Source organism: Chiloscyllium plagiosum, unplaced genomic scaffold, assembly GCF_037043375.1.
Source record: "Chiloscyllium plagiosum isolate Xiang-an unplaced genomic scaffold, Cpla_swu_hap1 HiC_scaffold_50, whole genome shotgun sequence".
Classification (NCBI taxonomy): domain Eukaryota; kingdom Metazoa; phylum Chordata; class Chondrichthyes; order Orectolobiformes; family Hemiscylliidae; genus Chiloscyllium; species Chiloscyllium plagiosum.
In genome coordinates, this window is record NW_028270188.1 from 60,313,425 (window position 1) to 60,333,317 (window position 19,893).

At 59.6% G+C, this 19,893-nt stretch overlaps 1 long non-coding RNA gene across 1 annotated transcript in view; it reads right to left on the reverse strand.

The window, feature by feature from the left end:
* Nucleotides 1-694: 694 nt before the first annotated feature.
* Nucleotides 695-19,893, reverse strand: part of LOC148135334 (uncharacterized) — a 98,720-nt gene continuing 79,521 nt past the window's right edge. The window contains exon 3 of the long non-coding RNA XR_015755386.1: nt 695-952. This is a non-coding gene — a long non-coding RNA (uncharacterized LOC148135334). The remainder of the gene's footprint in view (nt 953-19,893) is intronic.

A 19,893-nucleotide genomic window follows, 5' to 3' on the forward strand; every position in this document is an offset into this window, starting at 1 on the left:
GTCCCCGACATTCTATAACTGACATTCCCCGGAATGTTCTGTCCCCGACATTCTATAACTGTCATTCCCCGGAACGTTCTGCCCCCGACATTCTATAACTGACATTCCCCGGAACGTTCTGTCCCTGACCTTCTATAACTGACATTCCCCAGAACTCTCTGTCCCCGACATTCTATAACTGACATTCCCCGGAACGTTCTGTCCTCGACATTCTATAACTGACATTCCCCGGAATGTTCTGTCCCCGACATTCTATAACTGACATTCCCCGGAACGTTCTGCCCCCGACATTCTATAACTGACATTGCCCGGAACGTTCTGTCCCCGACATTCTATAACTGACATTCCCCGGAACGTTCTGCCCCTGACATTCTATAACTGACATTCCCCGGAACGTTCTGTCCCTGACCTTCTATAACTGACATTCCCCAGAACTCTCTGTCCCCGACATTCCATAACTGACATTCCCCGGAACGTTCTGTCCCCGACATTCTATAACTGCCATTTTTGTCATTAATGCCGACCTTCCCATTTGTTATTCCAGCTCCAATTATTTTAATAAATCCCTGAATACAGGGACACATTTGAAAATCTCACTGGGTCCCCGATCAAACGGGTCCCTTTGCCTCCAGGCTGATGGATAATGGGTTTGTTTTCCTTCCTCACAGTTAACGTAGTGACCATCTACGTCCTGCTTTATAAAGATTGTGGATTGTCTCCATGTGTCAGACGTTACCTGGGGGCCATGGCAGCGGCGGATCTCCTGATCATTATCCTTGACCTGATCCTGAGACACATTCCCATTGTTTATTGGGAACAGTTTTATTTCCTGAGGGACTCCGTCCCCGTGTGTAATATCCACGCCGTCCTGCTTTATGCAGCCACTGACTGCTCTGTCTGGTTCACCGTCACTTTCACCTTTGATCGGTTTGTGGCCATTTGTTGCCAGAAGCTGAAAAGTAAATATTGCAGTGAGAAGACGGCGGCTGTGGTTCTGGGAGCAGTGACTGTGCTGAGCTGTTTAAAGAACATTTCCTGGTATTTTATGCTCTCGGCTCGGTATTGGCTGCGGAACCGCCCCTGGTTTTGTGATGTAACACTCGCTGTTCGACTATCCAGTGTCTGGGTCACAATCGAGTTCCTCCACCACATTCTAACCCCGTGTGTCCCATTTCTCCTGATTCTGCTGCTCAATGTTCTCACCGTCAGACACATTGTAGTGACCAGCAGAGCCCGCAGGAGACTCCGCACTCACACCAATGGGGACGCTCAGTCTGACACTGAAATGAGAAACCGAACAAAATCCATCATTTTACTGTTTGTGATCTCGGCCAATTTCATCCTGTTATGGTCAACGTTAATGCTGTTTTCTATATGGAGACGGTTGTATGAGTTTGGGTATCGGTCTGTGTATCTCCATTACTCTGTGCGGGAATTGGGCTTCATGCTGCAGCTCCTCAGTTGCTGCACAAACACCGCGATTTATGCCGTGACCCAGACTAAGTTCAGGCAGCAGCTGAAGAATGTGCTGAAATATCCCTTCACCCAAATCCATCCATCCATCAAATTCCTTCATTAATCCCATCCGGGATTTTCTCTTTTCAGTTCAGTGTTTCAGCGATGGAGCAGCCTGTCGCTATGGTAACAGACTGAGGGTAGCACTGGGTTGTCCATCCTTATCCCACAGGGGGGTTACAGGGAAACATTTCAATGTTTCTCACAACTCAGGGGTCGGTGAGAAAAGGCACCATCCCACTGACTGTATCCATCATTTCCATTTGTAACCAATACAAATGTTGATTAAAGCGTGCCGAGCAGCAGAGTGACCGATGTTGTTGTGTGTCTTTGTGTTGGAGAAACTGAGCTGGAGAGAGACAGACTCAGCCCCAAGTCCTGGTCCTCAGGGAAGGGGAGGGCACCGCGCCCTGAGCTCAGGAGCTGGGTTTAACTCCCTCTGTCCCTCCCATTCCAACCTGTCCTCCCCATTTCCTCTCCCCCACTCTCTCCACCTGCTTCCACTCTTTCCTCTCCCCCTCCCCTGCACTCTCTCTGTCCTGCCGGCTGTCTCCCTCCCGCAATTCCGTCTCTACTCCATTTTTCCCCCTCCTCTCACCTCCCACATCTCTCTATCATCTCACAACCACCCCTCCAACCACATGCAGCCACAGCACCACCCACTACCCGCCTTCCCAGTATCTGGATCAGAGGGAGGTGGACGCGTCAGGGAGACAGGCTGCGTCAGAGAGGGAGGGAGGGGCAGGAGGAAGAGATATTTAGTCAGAGAGAAACTGAGGGAGGTGGGGAGAAAGAGAGACCGAGGTAGGTGGATCGAGAGTGAGAGATGGTAGAGAGAGAGTGAAGGAGCAGGGAGAGAGGGAGAGAGAGAGAAGGGGGGGGGGGGGGCAAGGGAGAGAAAAGGTGAGGGAGAGAGAGAGAAATAGTGGAAGACATAACGAGAGAGGGGTCAGAGAGTAGGGGACAGAGAGAGGGGAGACAGAGAGAGAGGGACAGAGAGGGAGGGGGACAGAGAGAGAGAGGGGGACAGAGAGAGATGGGGACAGAGAGAGGGGGACAGAGAGAGAGGGGAACAGAGAGAGAGGTGGACAGAGAGAGGGGGACAGAGAGAGGGGGACAGAGAGAGAGGTACAGAGAGAAAGGGGGGACAGAGAGAGGGGTTCAGAGAGATGGGGACAGAAAGATGGGGACAGAGAGATGGGGACAGAGAGAACGGGAGAGAGGGGAACAGAGAGAGGGGGACAGAGAGAGAGGGACAGAGAAAGAGGGAAAGAGAGAGGGGTCAGAGAGAGGGGGACTGAGAGAGGAGGACAGAGAGAGAGGGGCACAGAGAGAGGGGGACAGAGAGAGAGGGACAGAGAGAAGGGGGGACAGAGAGATGGGGACAGAAAGAACGGGAGAGAGAGGGGGACAGAGAGAGGGGGACTGAGAGAGGGGGACAGAGAAAGGGGGACAGAGAGAGGGGTCAGAGAGATGGGGGCAGAGAGAGGGGGACAGGGAGAGAGGGACAGAGAGAAAGGGATGACAGAGAGATGCGGACAAAGAGAACGGGAGAGAGAGGGGGACAGAGAGAGGGGGACTGAGAGACAAAACAGAGAAAGGGGGACAGAGAGGGGGAGGCAGAGAGTGGGGAACAGAGAGAGGGGGACAGAGAGTTGGGGACAGAGAGAGGCGACAGATAGTGGGGGATGGAGAGAGTGGGGGACAGATGGGGACGGGGGGACAGACAGGGAGGTGACAGAGAGAGGAGGGAGTGAGAGGGGGACACCGAGAGAGGGGGCACAGAGAGAGGGGGACAGAGAGAGGGGGCAGAGAGAGGGGACAGAGAGAGAGGGGGACAGAGAGAGGGGGACAGAGACAGAGGGGGACAGAGAGATGCAGGACAGAGGGGGGAGAGGGGGTACAGAGAGAGTGGGACAGAGAGAGGGAGGTGACAGAGAGAGAGAGTGACAGAGAAAGAGGGGCAGAGAGAGAGGGGGGACAGAGAGAGAGGGGTGGAGAGAGAGTGACGGAACAGAGAAGGGGGACAGACAGGAATACAGAGCGGGGAGAGGAGGGAAAGAGACAGTGGGGACAGAAAAAGTGGGGTACAGAGGGGGGCAGAGAGAGGAGTATAGGGGGACCGAGAGAGGGGGACAGAGAGGGGGGAACAGAGAGGGGGTGACAGAGAGAGAGGGGACGGGGGACAGAGAGAGGGGGACAGAGAGAGGGAGGGGACAGAGAGAGAAGGGGGGACGCAGAGAGAGGGGACAAAGAGAGGGGGTCAGAGAGAGGGGGACAGAGAGAGGGGGACAGAGAGGGGGGCAGAGAGAAAGGGCAGAGAGAGAGGGGCAGAGAGAGAGGGGGGCAGAGAGGGAGGGAGGGGACAGAGAACGGAGGACAGAGAGAGGGGGATAGAGAGCGGGCGGACAGAGAGAGTGGGGACAGAGAGAGGAGGGAACAGAGGGAGAGGGGGTCAGAGAGAGGGGTGACAGAGAGAGAGGAGGACAGAGAGAGAGGGGGACAGAGGAAGACGGGGGGACAGAGTGAGGGGGACAGTGGAAGAGGAGGGAGAGAGAGAGGCGGACAGAGAGAGAGGGAGGACAGAGAGAGGTGGTACAGAGAGAGGGGGGATGGAGAGAGGGGGAACAGAGAGAGTCGGGACAGTGAGAGAGGGGAGACAGAGAGACGGGGGCGTAGTAGGGGGGCAGGGGGACGGAGAAGGGGCACAGAGAGGGGGAATGAGAGAGGGTGACAGATGGGGCGTACTGAGAGCGGGGAAAAAGAGAGAAGGAGAGGCAGAGAGAGAGGGGGACCGAGAGAGGGGGACAGAGAGCGGGAGAGACGGTGGGGTGGGGGGGGGGTGCAGAGAGATTGGGGGTCACAGAGACAGGGGCGGCAGAGGGGGCAGAGAGAGCTGTACTGAGAGAGGGGTACAGAGAGACAGGGGGACAGAGAGAGAGGGGGGGACAGAGAGGGGGGGGACAGAGAGTGGGGGGACAGTGAGAGGAAGACAGCGAGAGAGGGGGATACAGAGAGAGAGAGAGGAAAGAGAGAGGGGGACAGAGAGAGAGGGGGCAGAGAGAGTGGGGATCGAGAGAGGGGGACAGAGCGGGGGAACCGAGAGAGAGAGGGGGGACAGAGAAAGAAGGACAGAGAGAGGAGGGAACAGAGGGAGAGCTGGTCAGAGGGGGGTCAGAGGGGGAAGAGAGAGGGGTGACAGAGAGAGAGGGGTTCAGAGACAGGGTGACAGAGAGAGAGTGGGGACCGAGAGAGGGGGTGCCAGAGAGAGGGGAGAAAGAGAGAGATGGGGGATGGAGAGACGGGGTGGACAGAGAGATGGGGACAGAAGGAGAGGAGGGTACAGAGATAGGGGTGGACAGAAAGAGGGGGACAGTGAAAGGGTGGAAAGAAGGAGGGGGAAAGAGAGATGGGGACAGAGCGGGCGGACAGAGAGAGTGGTGACAGAAAGATGGAGGGACAGGGAAAGAGAGGGACAGAGAGAGGGGGCAGAGAGGAAGGGGCCAGAGAGGGGGCGGTCAGAGAGAGAGGGGGTCAAAGAGAGAGGGGGATAGAGAGAGGGGATCAGAGAGAGAGGGGGGACAGACAGAGAGGGGGACAAGAGAATGGGGAAGAGAGAGGATGGAGTGATAGGAGAGAGAGAGGGCATAGAGAGATGGGGAAGAGAGTGGGGGGACAGAGAGAGGGAGGGACAGAGTGAGGAGGTGACAGAGAGAGAGGGGGAAAGAGGAGCATGACAGAGCAGGGCGTACAGAGAAGGGGGGACGGGGGGACAGAGGGGGGGCAGAGATAGGGGGACAGAGAGAGTGGGGACAGGGAGAGGGGGGTGAACAGAGAAAGTGGTGACAGAGAGAGGGTGGGACAGAGAGAGGGGGGCAGAGACGAGGGGACAGAGAGGGGGGCGGTCAGAGAGGGAGGGGACAGAGATGGAGAGGGGGACAAGAGAGTGGCAAAAGAGAGGTAGGGGAGAGATGGGGAGAGAGGGTGTAAAGAGAGGGGATAGAGAGAGAGTGTGGACAGAGAGAGGGTGATAGTGAGTGGGGGGACAGAGAGAGAGAGGTGGACAGAGAGATGGAGACAGATGGAAAGGAGGGTACAGAAAGAGGGGGGACAGACAGAGGGGTGACAGGGAGAGAGGGGTACAGAGAGAGAGGGACAGAGAGAGGGGGACAGAGAGTTGGGTAAAACGAGGGGGGACAGTGGAGACAGGGGGGATTGAGAGGGGGGGACAGCGAGAGAGGGACAGAAAGAGGCGTGAGGGGTCAGAGAGAGGTGGATGGGGTGACAGAGAGAAGGGGGACATAAAGAGGGGGACAGAGAGAGAGGGGAACGGAGAGAGAGGGGGGACAGAGAGAGGGGGATAGAGAGAGGGGGACAGAGGGAGGGGGGAGAGAGAGGGGTGACAGAGGGGCGTACAGGGAGAAGGAGGGACAGAGAGAAAGGGGACAGAGAGAGTGGGGGCAGTGAGAGAGGGGAGACAGAGAGACTGGGGCGCAGTAGATGGGGCAGGGGGAGAGAGATGGGGGGACAGAGAGAAGGGAATGAGAGAGGGGGTTCAGAGTGGGCGGACTGAGAGCGTGGTGACAGAGAGAAGGAGGGGCAGAGAGAGGGGGACCGAGAGAGGGGGACAGAGAGGGGAGAGACAGGGGTGGGAGGCAGAGAGAGTGGGGTTCACAGAGAGAGGGCGGCAGAGGGGGCAGAGAGAGGTGTACACAGAGAGGTGGACAGAGAGAGAGCTAGGGACAGAGGGGGGGGGGGAACAGAGAGAGAGGGGGTGCAGAGAGTGGGGGACAGAGAGAGTGGGACGGAGAGAGGAGGGAACAGAGGGAGAGGGGGTCAGTGGGGGCAGAGGGGGAAGAGAGAGGGGTGACAGAGAGAGGTGGTACAGAGAGAGGGGGATAGAGAGAGGGGGGACAGAGAGAGGGGAGACAGAGAGGTGGATAGAGAGAGGGGGATAGAGAGAAGAGGATAGAGAGAGGGGGGACAGAGAGAGGGGAACGGAGAGAGAGGGGGGCCAGAGAGGAGGGATAGAGAAGAGGGGACAGAAAGAGGGGAACGGACAGAGAGGGGGTACAGAGAGAGGGGGACACAGAGAGGGGTGGACAGAAAGAGGGGACAGAGAGAGGGTGGAAAGAAAGAAGGGAGAAAGAGAAACGGGGACAGAGAGGGAGGACAGAGAGTGGGGACAGAGAGAGGGAGGGACAGAGAAAGAGGGGGACAGAGAGAGGTGGTACAGAGAGAGGGGGATAGAGAGAGGGGGGACAGAGAGAGGGGAGACAGAGAGGTGGATAGAGAGAGGGGGATAGAGAGAAGAGGATAGAGAGAGGGGGGACAGAGAGAGGGGAACGGAGAGAGAGGGGGGCCAGAGAGGAGGACAGAGAGAGGGGGACAGAGAGTTGGGTAAAACGAGGGGGGACAGTGGAGACAGGGGGGATTGAGAGGGGGGGGGCAGCGAGAGAGGGACAGAAAGAGGCGTGAGGGGTCAGAGAGAGGTGGATGGGTTGACAGAGAGAAGGGGGACATAAAGAGGGGGACAGAGAGAGAGGGGAACGGAGAGAGAGGGGGGACAGAGAGAGGGGGATAGAGAGAGGGGGACAGAAGGAGGGGGGAGAGAGAGGGGTGACAGAGGGGCGTACAGGGAGAAGGTGGGACAGAGAGAAAGGGGACAGAGAGAGTGGGGGCAGTGAGAGAGGGGAGACAGAGAGGCTGGGGCGCAGTAGATGGGGCAGGGGGAGAGAGATGGGGGGACAGAGAGATGGGAACAGAGGGAGAGGAAGGGACAGAGTGAGAAGGTGACAGAGAGAGTGGGGACAGAGAGGTGGGTGACAGAGCAGGGGGTACAGAGATGGGGGACAGAGAGTGGGGGGACAGAGATAGGGGACAGAGAGTGGGGAAGGAGAGAGGGGGGTGGACAGAGAGATGGGGACAGACTGAGGGTGATAGAGAGAGTGGGGACAGAAAGAGGGGGACAGAGCGGGGGGAAAGAGAGAGGAGAGAAAGTGAGAGAGTGGGGACAGAGAGAGGGGGTGGACAGAGAGTGGGGACAGAGGGAGAGGAGGGTACATAGAGAGGGGTTGACAGAAAGAGGGGGACAGAGAGAGGGTGGAAAGAAAAAGGGGGGAAGAGAGAGGGGGACAGAGCGGGCGGACAGAGAGAGTGGGGACAGAGAGAGAGGGGGACTGAGAGAGTAGGGAACACAGGGAGAGGGAGTCAGAGAGAGGGGGCAGAGGGGGAAGAGAGGGGTGACAGAGAGAGAGGAGGACAGAGAGAGAGGGTGACAGAGGAAGAGGGGGACAGAGTGAGGGGACAGAGAGAGGGGGACAGAGGAAGAGGGGGAGAGAGAGAGGCGGACAGAGAGAGAGGGAGGACAGAGAGAGGTGGTACAGAGAGAGGGGGATAGAGAGAGGGGGAACAGAGAGAGTCGGGACAGTGTGAGAGGGGAGACAGAGAGACGGGGACGTAGCAGGGGGGCAGGGGGACGGAGAGGGGGCACAGAGAGAAGGATTGAGAGAGGGTGACAGATGGGGCGTACTGAGAGCGGGGGGACAGAGAGAAAGAGGGGCAGAGAGAGAGGGGGACCGAGAGAGGGGAACAGAGAGCGGGAGAGACGGTGGGGTGGGGGCGGTGCAGAGAGATTGAGGGTCACAGAGAGAGGGGCGGCAGAGGGGGCAGAGAGAGCTGTACAGAGAGAGGGGGACAGAGAGGCAGGGGGACAGGGAGAGTGGGGACAGAGAGAGGGGACAGAGTGAGGGGGTGCCAGAGAGAGAGGAGAAAGAGAGAGATGGAGGACAGAGAGACGGGGTGGACAGAGAGATGGGGACAGAGGGAGAGGAGGGTACAGAGAGAGGGGTGGACAGAAAGAGGGGGCCAGAGAGAGGGTGGAAAGAAAGAGGGGGGAAAGAGAGAGGGGGACAGAGCGGGCGGCCAGAGAGAGTGGTGACAGAAAGATGGAGGGACAGAGAAAGAGAGGGACAGAGAGAGGGGGCAGAGAGGAGGGGGCCAGAGAGGGCTTGGTCAGAGAGAGAGGGGATCAAAGAGAGAGGGGGATAGAGAGAGGGGATCAGAGAGAGAGGGGGGACAGACAGAGAGGGGGACAAGAGAATGGGGAATAGAGAGGATGGAGTGAGAGGGGAGAGAGAGGGCGTAGAGAGATGGGGAACAGAGTGGGGGGACAGAGAGAGGGGGACAGAGAGAGGGGTACAGAGGGAGAGGAAGGGACAGAATGAGAAGGTGACAGAGAGAGTGGGGAGAGAGAGGAGGGTGACAGACCAGGGGATACAGAGAGGGGGGGATAGAGAGGGTGGGCAGAGATAGGGGGACAGAGAGAGTGGGGACAGAGAGAGGGGGGTGGACAGAGAGATGGGGACAGAGTGAGAGGAGGGTACAGAGAGAGGGGTGGACAGAGAGAGTGGGAACAGAGAGGAGGGTGACAGAGCAGGGGTTACAGAGAGGGGAACGGAGAGAGAGTGAAGACAGAGATAGGGGAACAGAGAGAGTGTGGGGACAGAGAGAGAGAGGTGACAGGGAGAGAGGGGGACAGAGAGAGGGGGGACAGAGAGAGGGGGGACGGAGAGAGGGGAGACAGAGGGGGTACAGAGAGAGGGAGATAGAGAGAAGGGGACAGACAGAGGGGGTTAGAGAGAGGGGGGACAGAGAGAGGGGAACGGAGGGAGAGGGGGACTGAGAGAGGGGGACAGAGAGAGGGAGGACAGAGAGAGGTGAACGGACCGAGTGGGGCACAGAGAGAGGGGGACAGAGAGAGTGGTGCAGAGAGAGGGGGGACAGAGGGAGGGGGGAGACAGAGAGAGGTCAACGGAGAGAGAGGGGTACAGAGAGAGTGGGGACAGAGAGAGAGGGGAGGTCAGAGATAGAAGGGGCAGAGAGAGAGGAAGGCAAGAGAGTGGGGGGAGAGAGGGAGGGAAGAGATGGGGAGAGAGAGGGGTCTAAAAAGAGGGGGAAGCGAGAGAGAGGGTGGACAGAGAGGGGTCAGTGAGTGGGGGACAAAAGAGGTGGGGAGACAGAGAGGAGGGGGACAGAGAGGAGGGGGACAGAGAGAAGATGGACAGAGAGAGGGGTGACAGAGAGAGAGGGGACAGAGGGAGAGTGGACAGAGAGGCGGGACAGAGGGGGGGACAGAGAGAGGTGAGACAGAGAGGGCGGCATTGAGAGAGGGGGACAGAGAGAGAGGCAGACAGAGAGAGTGGGGACAGAGAGAGGGTGGACAGAGAGAGGGGTGACATGGAGAGAGGGGAACAGAGAGAGGGGATACAGAAAGAGGGGGGACAGAGAGAGGGGGGACAGAGAAAGGCGGGGCAGAGGGGGGGACAGAGAGAGGGGGACTGAGAGGAGGGGGACAGAGAGAGGGGGATAGAGAGAGGGGGGCAGAGGGAGTGGGGACAGAGAGAGAGGGGAGGTCAGAGATAGAAGGGGCAGAGAGAGAGGGGGGCAAGAGAGTGGGGGGAGAGAGGGAGGGAAGAGATGGGGAGAGAGAGGGGGCTAAAAAGAGGGGGAAGAGAGAGAGGGTGGACAGAGAGGGGGACAGTGAGTGGGGGACAAAAGAGGTGGGGAGACAGAGAGGAGGGGGACAGAGAGGAGGGGGACAGAGAGAAGGTGGACAGAGAGAAGGGTGACAGAGAGAGGGGGGACAGAGAGAGAGGGGACAGAGAGGGGGGACAAAGTGGGGGGGACAGAGGGAGGGGTGACAGAGAGGGGGGCATTGAGAGAGGGGGACAGAGGGAGAGGGAGACAGAGAGAGAGTGGGGACAGAGAGAGGGTGGACAGAGAGAGGCGTGACTTGGAGAGAGGGGGCAGAGAGAGGGGATACAGAAAGAGGGGGGACAGAGAGAGGGGGATAGAGAAAGGCGGGGCAGAGGGGGGACAGAGAGAGGGGGATTGAGAGGAGGGGGACAGAGAGAGGGGGATAGAGAGAGGGGGGACAGAGGGAGGGGGACACAGAGAAGGAGGACAGAGAGAGTGGAAACAGAGAGGAGAGTGACAGACCATGGGGTACAGAGAGGGGGGACAGAGAGAGAGAGTGGAGACAGAGAAATGGGGACAGAGAGAGAGTGGGGACAAAGAGAGGGGGGACAGCGAGATGGGGACAGAGTGAGAGGAGGGTACAGAGAGGGGGTGAACAGAGAGAGTGGGAACAGAGAGGAGGGTGACAGAGCAGGAGGTACAGAGAGGGTGGACAGAGATAGGGGGACAGAGAGAGAGTGGGTACAGAGGGAGGGTGGGACAGAGAGAGGGGTGACAGGGAGAGAGGGGGACAGAGAGAGGGGGCACATAGAGAGTGGGCCAGAGAGAGGGGCGGCAGAGAGAGGGGAACGGAGATAGAGGGGGGGCAGGGAGAAAGGGGGACAGAGAGAGGGGGGACAGAGAGAGGGGGGACAGAGAGGGGGACGGGGGGGGCAGAGAGAGGGGGGACAGAGAGGGGGGCATTGAGAGAGGCGACAGAGAGAGAGGGAGACAGAGAGAAAGTGGGGACAGAGAGAGAGGGGGGACATAGAGAGGGGTGACATGGAGAGTGGGGGACAGAGAGAGGGAGGACAGAGAGAGGTGATGGAGAGAGAGGGGGGACAGACAGAGAGGGGGACAAGAGAATGGGGAAGAGAGAGGATGGAGTGATAGGAGAGAGAGAGGGCGTAGAGAGATGGGGAAGAGAGTGGGGGGACAGAGAGAGGGGTACAGAGGGAGAGGGAGGAACAAAGTGAGAAGGTGACAGAGAGAGTGGGGAGAGAGAGGAGCATGACAGAGCAGGGGGTACAGAGAAGGGGGGACAGAGGGGGGCAGAGATAGGGGGACAGAGAGAGTGGGGACAGGGAGAGGGGGGTGAACAGAGAAAGTGGGGACAGAGAGAGGGTGGGACAGAGAGAGGGGGGGCAGAGACGAGTGGACAGAGAGCGGGGCGGTCAGAGAGGGAGGGGACAGAGATGGAGAGGGGGACAAGAGAGTGGCGAGAGAGAGGTAGGGGAGAGATGGGGAGAGAAGGGGTAAAGAGAGGGGATAGAGAGAGAGTGTGGACAGAGAGAGGGTGATAGTGAGTGGGGGGACAGAGAGAGAGAGAGGTGGACAGAGAGATGGACACAGAGGGAGAGGAGGGTACAGAAGGAGGGGGGACAGACAGAGGGGTGACAGGGAGAGAGGGGTACAGAGAGAGAGGGAAAGAGAGAGGGGGACAGAGAGTTGGGTAAAACGAGGGGGGACAGTGGAGACAGGGGGGATTGCGAGAGGGGGGACAGTGAGAGAGGGACAGAAAGAGGCGTGAGAGGTCAGAGAGAGGTGGATGGGGGCGACAGAGAGAAGGGGGATAGAAAGAGGGGGACAGAGAGAGGGGAATGGAGAGAGAGGGGGGACAGAGGGGGGACAGAGAGAGGGGGATAGAGAGAGGGGGGACAGAGGGGGGACAGAGAGAGGGGGATAGAGAGAGGGGGGACAGAGGCGGTACAGAGAGAGGGGGAAAGAGAGAGGGGGGACAGAGGGAGGGGGGAGAGAGAGGGGTGACAGAGGGGCGTACAGGGAGAAGGAGGGACAGAGAGAGAGGGGACAGAGAGAGTGGGGGCAGTGAGAGAGGGGAGACAGAGAGACTGGGGCGCAGTAGAGGGGGCAGGGGGACAGAGATGGGGGGACAGAGAGAAGGGAATGAGAGAGTGGGTTCAGAGTGGGCGGACTGAGAGCGTGGTGACAGAGAGAAGGAGGGGCAGAGAGAGGGGGACCGAGAGAGGGGGACAGAGAGGGGAGAGACGGGGGTGGGAGGCAGAGAGAGTGGGGTTCACAGAGAGAGGGCGGCAGAGGGGGCAGAGAGAGGTGTACACAGAGAGGTGGACAGAGAGAGAGGGAGGGACAGAGAGGGGGGACAGAGAGAGAGGGGGTGCAGAGAGTGGGGAACAGAGAGAGTGGGACGGAGAGAGGAGGGAACAGAGGGAGTGGGGGTCAGTGGGGGCAGAGGGGGAAGAGAGAGGGGTGACAGAGAGAGGTGGTACAGAGAGAGGGGGATAGAGAAAGGGGGGACAGAGAGAGGGGGTCAGAGAGGTGGATAGAGAGAGGGGGAAAGAGAGAAGAGGATAGAGAGAGGGGGGTCAGAGAGAGGGGAACGGAGAGAGAGGGGGGGCAGAGAGGAGGGACAGAGAAGAGGGGACAGAAAGAGGGGAACTGACAGAGAGGGGGTACAGAGAGAGGGGGACACAGAGAGGGGTGGACAGAAAGAGGGGACAGAGAGAGGGTGGAAAGAAAGAAGGGAGAAAGAGAAACGGGGACAGAGGGGGAGGACAGAGAGTGGGGGCAGAGAGAGGGAGGGACAGAGAAAGAGGGGGACAGAGAGAGGCGGACAGAGAGAGAGGGTGGACAGAGGGATGGGAACAGAGGGAGAGGAAGGGACAGAGTGAGAAGGTGACAGAGAGAGTGGGGACAGAGAGGTGGGTGACAGAGCAGGGGGTACAGAGAGGGGGGACAGAGAGTGGGGGGACAGAGATAGGGGACAGACAGAGAGTGGGGAAGGAGAGAGGGGGGTGGACAGAGAGATGGGGACAGACTGAGAGGAAGGTACAGAGAGAGGGGTGGACAGAGAGAATGGGGACAGAGAGGAGGGTGATAGAGAGAGTGGGGACAGACAGAGGGGGACAGAGCGGGGGGAAAGAGAGAGGGGAGAAAGTGAGAGAGTGGGGACAGAGAGAGGGGGTGGACAGACAGTGGGGACAGAGGGAGCGGAGGGTACATAGAGAGGGGTTGACAGAAAGAGGGGTGACAGAGAGAGGGTGGAAAGAAAGAGGGGGGAAGAGAGAGGGGGACAGAGCGGGCGGACAGAGAGAGTGGGGACAGAGAGAGAGGGGGACAGAGCGGGCGGACAGAGAGAGTGGGGACAGAGAGAGAGGGGGACTGAGAGAGTAGGGAACACAGGGAGAGGGAGTCAGAGAGAGGGGGCAGAGGGGGAAGAGAGAGGGGTGACAGAGAGAGAGGAGGACAGAGAGAGAGGGGGACAGAGGAAGAGGGGGACAGAGTGAGGGGACAGAGAGAGGGGGACAGAGGAAGAGGGGGACAGAGTGAGGGGACAGAGAGAGGGGGACAGAGGAAGAGGGGGAGAGAGAGAGGCGGACAGAGAGAGAGGGAGGACAGAGAGAGGTGGTACAGAGAGAGGGGGATAGAGAGGGGGGGAACAGAGAGAGTCGGGACAGTGTGAGAGGGGAGACAGAGAGACGGGGACGTAGCAGGGGGGCAGGGGGACGGAGAGGGGGCACAGAGAGAGAAGGATTGAGAGAGGGTGACAGATGGGGCGTACTGAGAGCGGGGGGACAGAGAGAAAGAGGGGCAGAGAGAGAGGGGGACCGAGAGAGGGGAACAGAGAGCGGGAGAGACGGTGGGGTGGGGGCGGTGCAGAGAGATTGAGGGTCACAGAGAGAGGGGCGGCAGAGGGGGCAGAGAGAGCTGTACAGAGAGAGGGGGACAGAGACAGGGGGACAGGGAGAGTGGGGACAGAGAGAGGGGACAGAGTGAGGCGGTGCCAGAGAGAGAGGAGAAAGAGAGAGATGGAGTACAGAGAGACGGGGTGGACAGAGAGATGGGGACAGAGGGAGAGGAGGGTACAGAGAGAGGGGTGGACAGAAAGAGGGGGGCAGAGAGAGGGTGGAAAGAAAGAGGGGGGAAAGAGAGAGGGGGACAGAGCGGGCGGCCAGAGAGAGTGGTGACAGAAAGATGGAGGGACAGAGAAAGAGAGGGACAGAGAGAGGGGGCAGAGAGGAGGGGGCCAGAGAGGGCTTGGTCAGAGAGAGAGGGGATCAAACAGAGAGGGGGAATAGAGAGAGGGGATCAGAGAGAGAGGGGGGACAGACAGAGAGGGGGACAAGAGAATGGGGAATAGAGAGGATGGAGTGAGAGGGGAGAGAGAGGGCGTAGAGAGATGGGGAACAGAGTGGGGGGACAGAGAGAGGGGGACAGAGAGAGGGGTACAGAGAGAGAGGAAGGGACAGAATGAGAAGGTGACAGAGAGAGTGGGGAGAGAGAGGAGGGTGACAGACCAGGGGATACAGAGAGGGGGGGATAGAGAGGGTGGGCAGAGATAGGGGGACAGAGAGAGTGGGGACAGAGAGAGGGGGGTGGACAGAGAGATGGGGACAGAGTGAGAGGAGGGTACAGAGAGAGGGGTGGACAGAGAGAGTGGGAACAGAGAGGAGGGTGACAGAGCAGGGGTTACAGAGAGGGGAACAGAGAGAGAGTGAAGACAGAGATAGGGGAACAGAGAGAGAGTGGGGACAGAGAGAGAGAGGTGACAGGGAGAGAGGGGGACAGAGAGAGGGGGGACAGAGAGAGGGGGGACGGAGAGAGGGGAGACAGAGGGGGTACAGAGAGAGGGAGATAGAGAGAAGGGGACAGACAGAGGGGGTTAGAGAGAGGGGGGACAGAGAGAGGGGAACGGAGGGAGAGGGGGACTGAGAGAGGGGGACAGAGAGAGGGAGATAGAGATAAGGGGACAGACAGAGGGGGTTAGAGAGAGGGGGGACAGAGAGAGGGGAACGGAGGGAGAGGGGGACTGAGAGAGGGGGACAGAGAGAGGGAGGACAGAGAGAGGTGAACGGACCGAGTGGGGCACAGAGAGAGGGGGACAGAGAGAGTGGTGCAGAGAGAGGGGGGACAGAGGGAGGGGGCAGACAGAGAGAGGTCAACGGAGAGAGAGGGATACAGAGAGAGTGGGGACAGAGAGAGAGGGGAGGTCAGAGATAGAAGGGGCAGAGAGAGAGGAAGGCAAGAGAGTGGGGGGAGAGAGGGAGGGAAGAGATGGGGAGAGAGAGGGGTCTAAAAAGAGGGGGAAGCGAGAGAGAGGGTGGACAGAGAGGGGGCAGTGAGTGGGGGACAAAAGAGGTGGGGAGACAGAGAAGAGGGGGTCAGAGAGGAGGGGGACAGACAGAAGATGGACAGAGAGAGGGGTGACAGAGAGAGAGGGGACAGAGAGAGAGTGGACAGAGAGGGGGGACAGAGGGGGGGACAGAGAGAGGTGGGACAGAGAGGGCGGCATTGAGAGAGGGGGACAGAGAGAGAGGCAGACAGAGAGAGTGGGGACAGAGAGAGGGTGGACAGAGAGAGGGGTGACATGGAGAGAGGGGAACAGAGAGAGGGGATACAGAAGGAGGGGGGACAGAGAGAGGGGGGACAGAGAAAGGCGGGGCAGAGGGGGGACAGAGAGAGGGGGACTGAGAGGAGGGGGACAGAGAGAGGGGGATAGAGAGAGGGGGGACAGAGGGAGTGGGGACAGAGAGAGAGGGGAGGTCAGAGATAGAAGGGGCAGAGAGAGAGGGGGGCAAGAGAGTGGGGGGAGAGAGGGAGGGAAGAGATGGGGAGAGAGAGGGGGCTAAAAAGAGGGGGAAGAGAGAGAGGGTGGACAGAGAGGGGGACAGTGAGTGGGGGACAAAAGAGGTGGGGAGACAGAGAGGAGGGGGACAGAGAGGAGGGGGACAGAGAGAAGGTGGACAGAGAGAAGGGTGACAGAGAGAGGGGGGACAGAGAGAGAGGGGACAGAGAGGGGGGACAAGGGGGGGGACAGAGGGAGGGGGGACAGAGAGGGCGGCATTGAGAGAGGGGGACAGAGAGAGAGGGAGACAGAGAGAGAGTGGGGACAGAGAGAGGGTGGACAGAGAGAGGCGTGACTTGGAGAGAGGGGGCAGAGAGAGGGGATACAGAAAGAGGGGGGACAGAGAGAGGGGGATAGAGAAAGGCGGGGCAGAGGGGGGACAGAGAGAGGGGGATTGAGAGGAGGGGGACAGAGAGAGGGGGATAGAGAGAGGGGGGACAGAGGGAGGGGGACACAGAGAAGGAGGACAGAGAGAGTGGAAACAGAGAGGAGGGTGACAGACCATGGGGTACAGAGAGGGGGGACAGAGAGAGAGAGTGGAGACAGAGAAATGGGGACAGAGAGAGAGTGGGGACAAAGAGAGGGGGGACAGCGAGATGGGGACAGAGTGAGAGGAGGGTACAGAGAGGGGGTGAACAGAGAGAGTGGGAACAGAGAGGAGGGTGACAGAGCAGGAGGTACAGAGAGGGTGGACAGAGATAGGGGGACAGAGAGAGAGTGGGTACAGAGGGAGGGTGGGACAGAGAGAGGGGTGACAGGGAGAGAGGGGGACAGAGAGAGGGGGCACATAGAGAGTGGGCCAGAGAGAGGGGCGGCAGAGAGAGAGGAACGGAGATAGAGGGGGGGCAGGGAGAAAGGGGGACAGAGAGAGGGGGGACAGAGAGAGGGGGGACAGAGAGGGGGACGTGGGGGACAGAGAGAGGGGGGACAGAGAGGGGGGCATTGAGAGAGGCGACAGAGAGAGAGGGAGACAGAGAGAAAGTGGGGACAGAGAGAGAGGGGGGACAGAGAGAGGGGTGACATGGAGAGTGGGGGACAGAGAGAGGGAGGACAGAGAGAGGTGATGGAGAGAGAGGGGGGACAGACAGAGAGGGGGACAAGAGAATGGGGAAGAGAGAGGATGGAGTGATAGGAGAGAGAGAGGGCGTAGAGAGATGGGGAAGAGAGTGGGGGGACAGAGAGAGGGGTACAGAGGGAGAGGGAGGAACAAAGTGAGAAGGTGACAGAGAGAGTGGGGAGAGAGAGGAGCATGACAGAGCAGGGGGTACAGAGAAGGGGGGACAGAGGGGGGGGGCAGAGATAGGGGGACAGAGAGAGTGGGGACAGGGAGAGGGGGGTGAACAGAGAAAGTGGGGACAGAGAGAGGGTGGGACAGAGAGAGGGGGGGCAGAGACGAGTGGACAGAGAGCGGGGCGGTCAGAGAGGGAGGGGACAGAGATGGAGAGGGGGACAAGAGAGTGGCGAGAGAGAGGTAGGGGAGAGATGGGGAGAGAAGGGGTAAAGAGAGGGGATAGAGAGAGAGTGTGGACAGAGAGAGGGTGATAGTGAGTGGGGGGACAGAGAGAGAGAGAGGTGGACAGAGAGATGGACACAGAGGGAGAGGAGGGTACAGAAGGAGGGGGGACAGACAGAGGGGTGACAGGGAGAGTGGGGTACAGAGAGAGAGGGAAAGAGAGAGGGGGACAGAGAGTTGGGTAAAACGAGGGGGGACAGTGGAGACAGGGGGGATTGAGAGGGGGGGACAGTGAGAGAGGGACAGAAAGAGGCGTGAGAGGTCAGAGAGAGGTGGATGGGGGCGACAGAGAGAAGGGGGATAGAAAGAGGGGGACAGAGAGAGGGGAACGGAGAGAGAGGGGGGACAGAGGGGGGACAGAGAGAGGGGGATAGAGAGAGGGGGGACAGAGGGGGGACAGAGAGAGGGGGATAGAGAGAGGGGGGACAGAGGTGGGACAGAGAGAGGGGGAAAGAGAGAGGGGGGACAGAGGGAGGGGGGAGAGAGAGGGGTGACAGAGGGGCGTACAGGGAGAAGGAGGGACAGAGAGAGAGGGGACAGAGAGAGTGGGGGCAGTGAGAGAGGGGAGACAGAGAGACTGGGGCGCAGTAGAGGGGGCAGGGGGACAGAGATGGGGGACAGAGAGAAGGGAATGAGAGAGTGGGTTCAGAGTGGGCGGACTGAGAGCGTGGTGACAGAGAGAAGGAGGGGCAGAGAGAGGGGGACCGAGAGAGGGGGACAGAGAGGGGAGAGACAGGGGTGGGAGGCAGAGAGAGTGGGGTTCACAGAGAGAGGGCGGCAGAGGGGGCACAGAGAGGTGTACACAGAGAGGTGGACAGAGAGAGAGGGAGGGACAGAGAGGGGGGACAGAGAGAGAGGGGGTGCAGAGAGTGGGGAACAGAGAGAGTGGGACGGAGAGAGGAGGGAACAGAGGGAGTGGGGGTCAGTGGGGGCAGAGGGGGAAGAGAGAGGGGTGACAGAGAGAGGTGGTACAGAGAGAGGGGGATAGAGAAAGGGGGGACAGAGAGAGGGGGTCAGAGAGGTGGATAGAGAGAGGGGGAAAGAGAGAAGAGGATAGAGAGAGGGGGGTCAGAGAGAGGGGAACGGAGAGAGAGGGGGGCCAGAGAGGAGGGATAGAGAAGAGGGGACAGAAAGAGGGGAACGGACAGAGAGGGGGTACAGAGAGAGGGGGACACAGAGAGGGGTGGACAGAAAGAGGGGACAGAGAGAGGGTGGAAAGAAAGAAGGGAGAAAGAGAAACGGGGACAGAGGGGGAGGACAGAGAGTGGGGGCAGAGAGAGGGAGGGACAGAGAAAGAGGGGGACAGAGAGAGGCGGACAGAGAGAGAGGGTGGACAGAGGGATGGGAACAGAGGGAGAGGAAGGGACAGAGTGAGAAGGTGACAGAGAGAGTGGGGACAGAGAGGTGGGTGACAGAGCAGGGGGTACAGAGAGGGGGGACAGAGAGTGGGGGGACAGAGATAGGGGACAGACAGAGAGTGGGGAAGGAGAGAGGGGGGTGGACAGAGAGATGGGGACAGACTGAGAGGAAGGTACAGAGAGAGGGGTGGACAGAGAGAATGGGGACAGAGAGGAGGGTGATAGAGAGAGTGGGGACAGACAGAGGGGGACAGAGCGGGGGGAAAGAGAGAGGGGAGAAAGTGAGAGAGTGGGGACAGAGAGAGGGGGTGGACAGACAGTGGGGACAGAGGGAGCGGAGGGTACATAGAGAGGGGTTGACAGAAAGAGGGGTGACAGAGAGAGGGTGGAAAGAAAGAGGGGGGAAGAGAGAGGGGGACAGAGCGGGCGGACAGAGAGAGTGGGGACAGAGAGAGAGGGGGACAGAGCGGGCGGACAGAGAGAGTGGGGACAGAGAGAGAGGGGGACTGAGAGAGGAGGGAACACAGGGAGAGGGGGTCAGAGAGAGGGGGCAGAGGGGGAAGAGAGAGGGGTGACAGAGATTGAGGAGGAAAGAGAGAGAGGGGGACAGAGGAAGAGGGGGACAGAGTGAGGGGACAGAGAGAGGGGGACAGAGGAAGAGGTGGAGAGAGAGAGGCGGACAGAGAGAGAGGGAGGACAGAGAGAGGTGGTGCAGAGAGAGGGGGATAGAGAGGGGGGAACAGAGAGAGTCGGGACAGTGTGAGAGGGGAGACAGAGAGACGGGGGCGTAGCAGGGGGGCAGGGGGACGGAGAGGGGGCACAGAGAGAAGGATTGAGAGAGGGTGACAGATGGGGCGTACTGAGAGCGGGGGGACAGAGAGAAAGAGGGGCAGAGAGAGAGGGGGACCGAGAGAGGGGAACAGAGAGCGGGAGAGACGGTGGGGTGGGGGCGGTGCAGAGAGATTGAGGGTCACAGAGAGAGGGCGGCAGAGGGGGCAGAGATCTATGCAGAGAGAGGGGGACAGAGAGACAGGGGGACAGAGAGAGGGGGGCAGAGAGAGAGGGGGACAGAGAGAGGGGGGGCAGGGAGAGTGGGGACAGAGAGAGGGGACAGAGTGAGGGGGTGCCAGAGAGAGAGGAGAAAGAGAGAGATGGGGGACAGAGAGACG